The following is a 9,907-nucleotide window of genomic DNA, read 5'->3' on the forward strand; positions in this document are numbered from 1 at the left end:
CAGGCAATGGTTTAAGCTCCAAGGTAGGTGCTTCCTCAATAGATGGTTTGAGCTTTCCTTCAGCATTTTTGAGGTCAAAAGTACCAAGAGATTCAAATGGCATGTCTAGCTTTCGCCTTCAAGGAGAAGCATTTAGATATTGTAGTTGCTCATTGCCATCCTCACCATCACTGTCAAAGTCCCCCACTAAGGCTTTCTCTAATGCATCAGACATTAGAATATGATCAAGTTCTGAAGTAACCGCAGAATCAATCAAATCCACCTTTAAGAACTCCTCGTCTTCTGTAGGGAATTTCATCGCTTTGAAAATATTGAATGTCACATCCTGATCCTGCACCCTCATAGTAAGTTCACCTTTCTACACATCTATCAAGGTACGGCCTGTAGCCAAAAAAGCTCTCCCTAAGATTATGGGAATCATCTTATCTTCCTCAAAATCCAGAATAACAAAGTCTGCAGGAAAGAAGAGCTTATCCACCTTTACTAGCACATCCTCCACTATGCCTGGTGGGTATGTAATAGAACGATCAGCCAATTATAGAGACATGTAGGTGGGCTTTGGATCAGGCAAATTCAACTTTTTGAAGCTTGACAACGGCATCAGATTAATGCTTGCTCCCAAATCGCACAGGCATTTGTCAAAAGACAACTTGACGATGGTGCAAGGAATGGTGAAGCTACCTGGATCTTTAAGCTTTGGAGTTAATTTTTGTTGCAGCACAGCACTGCACTCTTCCGTTAGAGCAACGGTCTCAAGGTCATCCAGTTTCACCTTCCTTGAAAGAATACTCTTCATAAATTTTGCATAACTAGGCATTTGCTCCAGAGCCTCAGCAAAAGGTATGTTGATATGAAGTTTCTTGAACACCTCCAAAAACTTCTTGAACACCTCCAAAAACTTACCGAACTGCTTATCCAACTTTTGTTGTTGCAATCTCTTAGGGAAAGGTGGTGGAGAATAGAGCTGTTTCTCCCCTGTATTACCCTCAGGCAGAGTGTGTTCAACACTAATCTTCCTTGGTTTCGTCGTTTTGTCCTTTTGCTTAGCTTTTTCATCACCAACTTCAGCTTCTCCGTCTTTTGCTTTTTCAGCATCAGCAACGTTTTCAGACCTTAGCCTTGACTTGCTCTTTAGCTTCTTTTCTGCCTGGCACTTCAGTATCACTGGGAAGTGTTACAGGTTGACAATTGAGCACTGCATTGGCTATTTGACCGATTTGATTTTCCAAGGTCTTTATAGAAATAACCTGACTTTTTCACAACAGCTTGAGTTCCTCGAAATCAGCACTAGAAGCTGGAGCTGCACCTCCTTGTTGAGGATATGATTGCCTTTGAGCATAATGTTGTGGTTGCTGGAATCCAGGTGGATTAAACTGTTTACTTACGCCTTGCTGATATGGTTGTTGAATAGCATTCTGATTATTGCTCCAGCTGAAATTTGGATGATTTCTGTTGTTAGGATGATAAGTAGCTGGCACAGGCTGCTGCGGTCGCTAATAATTGTTCACATACTGAACAGATTCATTAACAAGAGAACACTAATCCGTAGCATAAGAACCTGCACAAAGCTCACAGACCATAGCTATCTGATTGACTCCATAGGTGGCTAAAGAATCGACCTTCAAAGACAGCGCTTGGAGCTGCGCTGCTATAGCTGTAGCTGCATCAACTTCCAGAATAACCGCTACCTTCCCAGGCATCATCCTTTGAGTTGGGTTTCGATGCTCACTTGCAGCCATAGTCTCAATAAGATTATAAGCCTCAGTATAGCTTTTGGCCCACAAGGCGCCTCCAGCTGCTGCATCGAGCATGGGCCAAGATTGGGCCCGCAAACCATTATAGAAACCAGTGATCACCATCCAATCAGGCATACCATGATGTGGACACTTTCTCAACATCTCCTTGTAGCACTCCCAAGCTTCGCACATGGATTCTGTAGGTTGCTGCGCAAACTGAGTAAGAGCACTCCTCATAGCCGCAGTTTTTGCCATTGGATAGAACTTTACCAGAAACTTTTACGCAAGATCTTGCCAAGTAGTGATGGACCCCGCTGGTTCAGAATGTAACCAGTCCTTAGCTTTATCCCTCAGAGAGAATGGGAAAAGCCTCAGCTTGATAGCCTCATCAGTCACACCATTATATTTGAAAGTACTACAGATCTCGACAAAATTCCTGATGTGCATGTTGGGGTCTTCAGTAGCAGCACCTCCAAAAGAAATAGAATTCTGCACCATCTGAATAGTGCCCGTCTTGATTTCAAAAGTGTTAGCCTGAATAGCCGGATGAAGGATGCTTGACTGAATGTCATCAATTTTAGGCCGAGAAAAGTCCATAAGAGCTGGATCTGCCGGAACTATACGATCACCCATGATTACTGGTTCTTTCTGCTCACTCTCTATATCCGAATCTTCAAAATCTATCTTCTCCGGAATACCAAGAACTTCGTCCCTCTCCTCAGCCGTATCTAAAGTCCTCTTGCGAGTATGAGAACGTGTTTGCATAAACGCTCGCTAAAGTACCTGAAACACAACTGGAAACAATAAGTAACAAGTCTTAATCAATGAATCCTAATGACCACTAATGGTAAGTACATAAACTAAACAAATACTCCGAGTCCCCGGCAGCGGCGCCAAAAACTTGTTAGGGCGGAAAACACGCGCTAAAATTACACGCAAGTATACGTGTTCGCAAGTAATATAGAATACTTTCTAGTTCGTTCCCATAGAGACTCAGACTAATTATGTTCAATTAACACTTACTCACCAATATATAATTACTTCTCAATGTCAAGACAATAACACTTAGATTTTGATTAACTAATTATTAACTAGAATTAACTATGAGAATTAAGCACTTAATTGACACTTGAATTAACAATATTAAACACACATGAGATCACAACTTCATTACTACTTCCTTCAATAATTATTGTTATTACCCTTAGCATGTAACGGTGATGACATTAATCGAACAACACGAAACTAATAAAAGCCAACTTTCATTGTACTAATACCATTCTACCAAACATCCACAATTAAGACAGAAGTTGAATAAGCATCAATTATGTTGAGACCCTATATGTCTACAGAATTTGACAACATAACGATTTAAGCACAAGTTATTCCTTATGATTACACAGGGCAAGTAAAATGGTTAGAGTTACCCACTAATCATGCATACACATACATTAACCTACGCTAGCATGGCAAGTTCTAAACCTCAAGATCCACTGTCGCTTCACAAGAGATTAACACCCTATCTTATATGTTCGCGATGCACATAAGATAAATAAGCACAACCAATACTAGATATCATACAATCATCACACACTAAGGTATTAAACAACTAACTAAAGAATTCCATAGTAAATCCGTTACGACCCCATGATCACGATTAGCCCATGAGTGAACTCATCGTCACCATGGGTTCATATGAAAACATGATAATAACACACGAGAATAATTAAATAAACTACTTATATTAAACCAGAGTACGCACAAGAGTAAATAGTTTCAAAATAAAGAAAACTAGCATCCACTGTTACAATGAAATAAAGAATCACAAGAAATGATGCTTCCTCTTCGTTGCGATGTTCTAAAATGGTCTTCTTCCTTATCTCCTCGCTCCTCGTTTGATACTACAATTCAGCACACGTGAAACGTCTCTGAAAACTACTTATATAGGAGTCCTACAAAACCGAGCTATCTTAGAAGTTGGAAGCTCAACAGAATTAGGAGTCTAAAAATATTAATTTTAATTTACGTCCCTGAGCGGGCGCTCAGCAATCCTAAGCGGGCGCTCAGCTTCCTGAGCGGTCGCTCAGCAGAGCTGAGCGGGCGCTCAGAACCTTTCTGGAAAAATCTCTGTTTTGCTCCCGTTCCTTGATGCATTCTGCTCCTGTCTTCCCACTTGCAATGCCAAACACATGCCAAGGCTTATTCTTGATGAAATCTCTCCACAAATGCAAGTAATACCCTGGAATACACAAATACTAGAAAAACGCATCAAATACACAAAATACTTGATTTCAAGACATCAATTTAAGCTATTATAAGATGTTTTAAGTGGTATAAAATGCCACTTATCTGTTCCTTTCTTTGGAATAGAGGCTCTTGCAACATTTTGGGCAATTGTTGATTGATGAGAATGAATGGGTAAGAAAGTTTTTTGAGAAAGGAGTAAAACTGAGAGGGAAATCGGGTTTTGCCTGAAAGGCTAGGTCACTTGAGATCTCGAAAATTGTAAGTATGTATGTGTATCGAGAAGTCTGGGTATTTATAGTAAAATCAAATGAATTGTCGAGAACTCAAAAATAGATGTTTGGAATTTGTCTATCGAAAAGTCATTTTAAGAAATGAAGTACATATCGAGAAGCCATTTTAAATTACTCTTATAGAGAACTAAAAATTGACTTATCGAGATATCAAATAAATACCCAGTTTGTCCAAAAATGGACTGAATTAATTCCAACTTTTATTTGAATAAATTCAAAATAAAATTAGAATAAATTTTACAAAAGTATTTTACCAAAATAATTTATTAAATTAAATTATTTCAGTTCTGAGTTATTTATAAATCAAAAATTATACATGTAGAGAAATCTGTGAATAAACACTACTAGAGAACTCTACAAGGACTTATCAATAAGTCATAATTAAGCTTATCGAGAAGTCATTCGAGAAGTCAGTAAATTGACTTGTCGAGAACTCACTCGAGAAGTCTTAAAATGACTTGTCGATAAGTTAGTTAGACTTATCGAGAACTCAGTTCTCTATATACTTTTGATCAATTTAATTATGCCTTGTGTTAATTTCACATATTAGGAATGTAGATCAACAACTGAGCAGTTTACTTAGAATTTGAAAAATTCCAAGTTAAATGTTGAAAAAGAAATATGCAGATATTTCTGAAATATTTATAATTCATATTTCAATTAATTTCTAATTAAATCAAATAAAGATTGATTTATTAGAAATTAATCTGCTGCAAAACATTAGCTGAGTTCTTGCCTTAGAATGAAGAAATAAGCATTCCAATTTCACCTACAAGTCTGGTGAAAGTTGCTTCATCCAAAGGTTTAGTAAAAATATCAGCTAATTATTTTTATGTTGGAACAAAAATAAGCTCAATGGTACCATTTTTAGCATGTTCTATAATAAAATGGTACCTTACATCAATGTGCTTTGTTCTAAAATGATTAACTGGATTAACCACTATAGATATAGCACTAGTATTCTCACACATGATAGGAATTTTTTGTAACACTAGGCCCTAGTCCATTAGTTGATTTCTAATCCAAAGCACTTGAGCACAACAACTTCCTACAGCTATGTATTCAGCCTCAGCTGTAGAAGTTCATACAGATTATTATTTCTTGTTATACCAAGATACAAGTCTTTGTCCAAAAAATTGACAGTTTCCATTAGTACTTTTCCTGTCAACCCTACATCCACCAAAATCTGCATCTGTGTATCCAACAACTTCAAAACCAATTCCCTTAGGATACCATAATCCCAAGTTTGGAGTTCCCTTCAAATATCTGAAAATCCTCTTCACAACCATCAAATGTGATTCTTTTGGATTGGCTTGAAATCTTACAGACAGACATGTAGCAAACATGATGTCTAGTCTACTTACAGTTAAGTAAAGCAATGATCCAATCATTCCTCTATAGCTTGAGATATCTACACTCTTTCCCTTTTTATCTTCATCCAACTTTGTTACAGTAGACATAAGTGTAGATGCAGGTGAACAATCAACCATACCAAACTTTTTCAATAAATCCTTGACATACTTAGTTTGGCTGATGAAGATACCATCACTTCTTTGACTAACTTGAAGTCCAAGAAAGTAACTCAGTTCCCCCGTCAGACTCATTTCATATTCACTTTGCATAAGCTTGGAGAATCTTTGTCAAAGCTTCTCATTTGTAGAACCAAAGATGATATCATCCACATGGATCTGAATTAGGATCATATCCTCGCCTAGTTTCTTCTAGAAGGGAGTCTTGTCTATAGTACCTCTAGTAAAACCATGCTTCAATAGGAATTCTGACAGTGTGTCATGTTGGATCTATCGAATCTTGGCCCTGCGTTTTATGATATTAATTAAAAGAGTACGAATAGAACATTAACCTTAATCGCTACGGTGCAAGCGATTCAAATCCACGTCTTCTACTGTATTCCCTGATTCTCCTTGGACGAAATGTGGGCTTCGATCTCCCAAGGTGTACCTCTCCTAAAGCTCCGAAATTCCAAAACCCTAGCTGGCTCCATGAGAAAAATGGCTGCCTCTCTCAAACCCTAGGATGTGATTTCGTTTTTGCGTGTTAACCTTAGCTTTAGGAGAATGAGAATATTTATAGGCTACAGTAGGGATCATGGACCATTTGGTCAGGCCTTCTAATGACATTCCAAGCCAAGCCCAATGTCATTAAATATTAATTCAATCCACTAAAGCATTAATATTTGCACTACCTTTCCTAATTCCGTAAATTAATTATTTAATTCGGCTCCCATATTAATTGCTTATAAATTCCCCATGTTTAAGATATTGCATGTCCATTAATTAAATTAATTTCTGACAATTAATTTAATCAATATCTTTTATCCTTGATCATCCACTCAACCTTATAATTATGCAAGAACAAATCTGCCTGCAGGACTAAAGCATAATTATCTTTATGAGCTTTCAAGAGGACATCACCACCGGAATATATTTTTTGGACACGGTTTCCTTTCATAGTTAATATCCCACCCTATATATAATGTCATTTCCCAATACATAAATTTTGTAATTTAAAATAAATTACTTAATGTATGAATCAAGGCATGTGCATTAAATACAAGTGTCAATTACTACATCCGGATTAAGAACCTAAGCAATAATAATATCGTAGAATCTTAGTTCTTCTTTATTGTCAGAATAAAAGAAACAATTATTTTACTATTTTGATCCCGTTCAATATACACAAAGTATACAAGTATTATTCAATAGTCAAGATAAACTATTTCTAAATAATACTTCAGCCGTTCCAGTGGTTTGTCTAATACCACTTAGACTGTGAACCTTTATTATATTATATAAGGATTTTGACAATCTAATCTTCTGCTATCCCATTTGATACTAGATTATCTACAATATATAATATATAGACTATGTGAAAACATGCATTCAAGATTCTCAAATAATTTATTATTAAAGTATATACTTCAAACGAATATTTCAGTATAAACCCTAACAATCTCCCACATATACTCAAGATATTTTTTGAGTATATCAGTGTTTATTACAAGCAATCCACTACCAACTATATAACTATGTGACCAAATATCTGACTCATATCGCTTTCACGTACTCCTGAAAAGCCTTAGCTGGTAAGCTCTTCGTGAAAGAATCTGCCTTAGCTGATATAACTATGTTATATCAGCCACAATGATATCTCCTCGCTTAACGAACTGCCATATGAGATGATACTTACGCTCTATGTGTTTTGCTGCCTTATGGGCCCGTGGTTCCTTGGTATTTGCCACAACACCAGTATTATCAGAATAAATCATGATTTTCCGTGGTAAATTAGGAACCACATCCAAATCCAGTAGGAAGTTTCGGAACCATATAGCCTCTTTGGCTGCCTCAGAGGCTGTCACATATTCGGCTTCCATGGTTGAGTCTGCAATGCATTTCTGCTTCATACTCCTCCATATTACGGCTCCACCTCCCAAAGTAAAAACACATCCCGAGGTGGATTTTCTCTTATCCTTGTCTGTCTGGAAATCTGAATCAGTATATCCCAGAGGTAATAAATCAGAGGACTTGTAAACTAACATATACTCCTTAGTCCTTCGCAGGTACTTGAGTATTGTTTTTACTGCACTCCAATGTTCATGTCCTGGGTTTGACTGGTATCGGCTAACCATGCCCACGGCAAAGCAGATATCATGCCTCATACATAACATAGCATACATTAGGCTTCCACATATCGAAGCATAAGGAACTGCCTTCATGTTCTCTATCTCCTTAGGTGTCGAAGGGTACTGACTCTTTGATAGAGAAATTCCATGTCTGAAAGGTAAATTACCCTTCTTGGAGTCCTGCATGTTAAAACGAGCTAATACGTCATCTATGTAGGGCTCCTGAGATAAAGCCAACATCCTTTTCTTGCGATCCCGTATAACTTTGATCCCAAGGATGTATGCTGCTTCACCTAAGTCCTTCATTTCAAATTATTTGAACAACCATGCCTTTATTGAAGACAACATCTTAACATTATTTCTAATGAGTAAAATATCATCAACATTATACTAGAAAAACCACTGCATTTCCCTCACATCTCTTATACACGCATGCTTCGCTTGGACTTTGATCAAATCTATACGACTGGACTGCCTGATCAAAATGAATGTTCGAATACCTAAAAGCTTATTTAAGTCCATAAATAGACCTCTTAAGCTTACATACAAGATGCTTTTGGCCTTCTTTAATGAATCCCTCTGGTTGCTGCATATAGATGGTTTCTTCAAGACTTCCATTAAGGAAAGCTGTCTTGACATCCATTTTCTAAATCTCATAATCGAGATGAGCTGCAATAGATAGAAGAATACGGGTTGACTTAAGCATGACTACCGGTGAAAAGGTTTCCTTATAATCGATACCTTTTTTCTTAGTATACCCTTTTGCAACAAGTCTTGCTTTCCAGGCTTTCACCTTTTTATCTAATCCCCTCTTTTTCTTGTAGATCCACTTACATCCAATAGATTTTATACCTTTGGGTGGTTCCACGAGCTCCCAGACCTGATTAGAATACATTGATTCCATCTCAGATTCCATCGCCTTTTGCCAAAGATCTGCATCTTTGTCTTGTACAGCCTTTTCGTATGTACGGGGATCATCATCATGTTCACCAGAGACCAAATCTGAAGACTCTCCAAAAAACATAAATCTATCAGGCTGTTGAACAACCCTCCCACTATGACGAGGCACTGGTGCGGTATTAGTGACAAGTTGTACATTTTGTTGTGGTTGTTCTACTTGTACTACGGCTGCATGGGTATTATCTGTCCCACCCACTAGTTCCTCTAAAATGACACTACTCATGGGTTTGTGATTCATTATATAGTCCTCCTCTAAGAATCTTACATTGGTGCTAACAATGACATCTCGACTCTTCGGACTATAAAATAAATAACCTTTCATTCCCATGGGGTAGCCTACAAACAACTTTAATTCTATACGAGATTCTAACTTAGTCGCGTTCTTGTTCAGCACATGTGCTGGACAACCCCATATCCGAATGTGTCTTAGACTCGGTTTGTCCCCGATCCACAATTCTAGGGGGGTTTTAGGAACCAACTTAGAAGGTAATAAGTTCAGAAGATAAGTTGTTGTCTCTAAGGCATGTCCCCAAAATGACTTTGGTAAATCCGAATAACTCATCATCGATCTAACACTATCTAAAAGAGTCTGGTTCCTTCTCTCTACTACACCGTTCTGCTGGGGTATGCCTGGTGCAGTTAACTGGGATTCTATCCCATTTTATGATAAATATTCCCTAAATTCTCCAAGCAAGTATTCGCCACCACGATCTGATCGTAGTGACTTGATACTTTTATTAAGTCACTTCTCTGTTTTAGCTTTGTACTCTTTGAACTTATCAAAGCCCTCAGACTTACGACGCAACAAATAAACGTACCCATATCTAGAATAATCATCAATTAAAGTGACGAAATACTCATAACCACCTCTTGCTTGGATATTCATGGGTCTACATAAATCAGAGTGAACCAATTCTAACCCTTCTTTTGCTCTATTCCCCTTTGCCTTGAAAAGCCTATTAGTCATTTTACCTTCCAAGCAGGATTCACAAACTGGAAATGGCTCCACTGCCAATGAGCTTAAAGGCCCGTCT

The 9,907-nt window shown here is 37.7% G+C and overlaps 1 non-coding gene across 1 annotated transcript; it reads left to right on the forward strand.

Moving 5' to 3' along the window:
• Window positions 1-1,869: 1,869 nt before the first annotated feature.
• LOC141688136 (small nucleolar RNA R71) lies at window positions 1,870-1,976 on the forward strand. The gene has a single exon (XR_012561598.1). It is a non-coding gene; the product is annotated as a small nucleolar RNA R71 (small nucleolar RNA).
• Window positions 1,977-9,907: the final 7,931 nt, after the last annotated feature.

Source organism: Apium graveolens, chromosome 9 (genome assembly GCF_009905375.1).
Source record: "Apium graveolens cultivar Ventura chromosome 9, ASM990537v1, whole genome shotgun sequence".
Taxonomy (NCBI): domain Eukaryota; kingdom Viridiplantae; phylum Streptophyta; class Magnoliopsida; order Apiales; family Apiaceae; genus Apium; species Apium graveolens.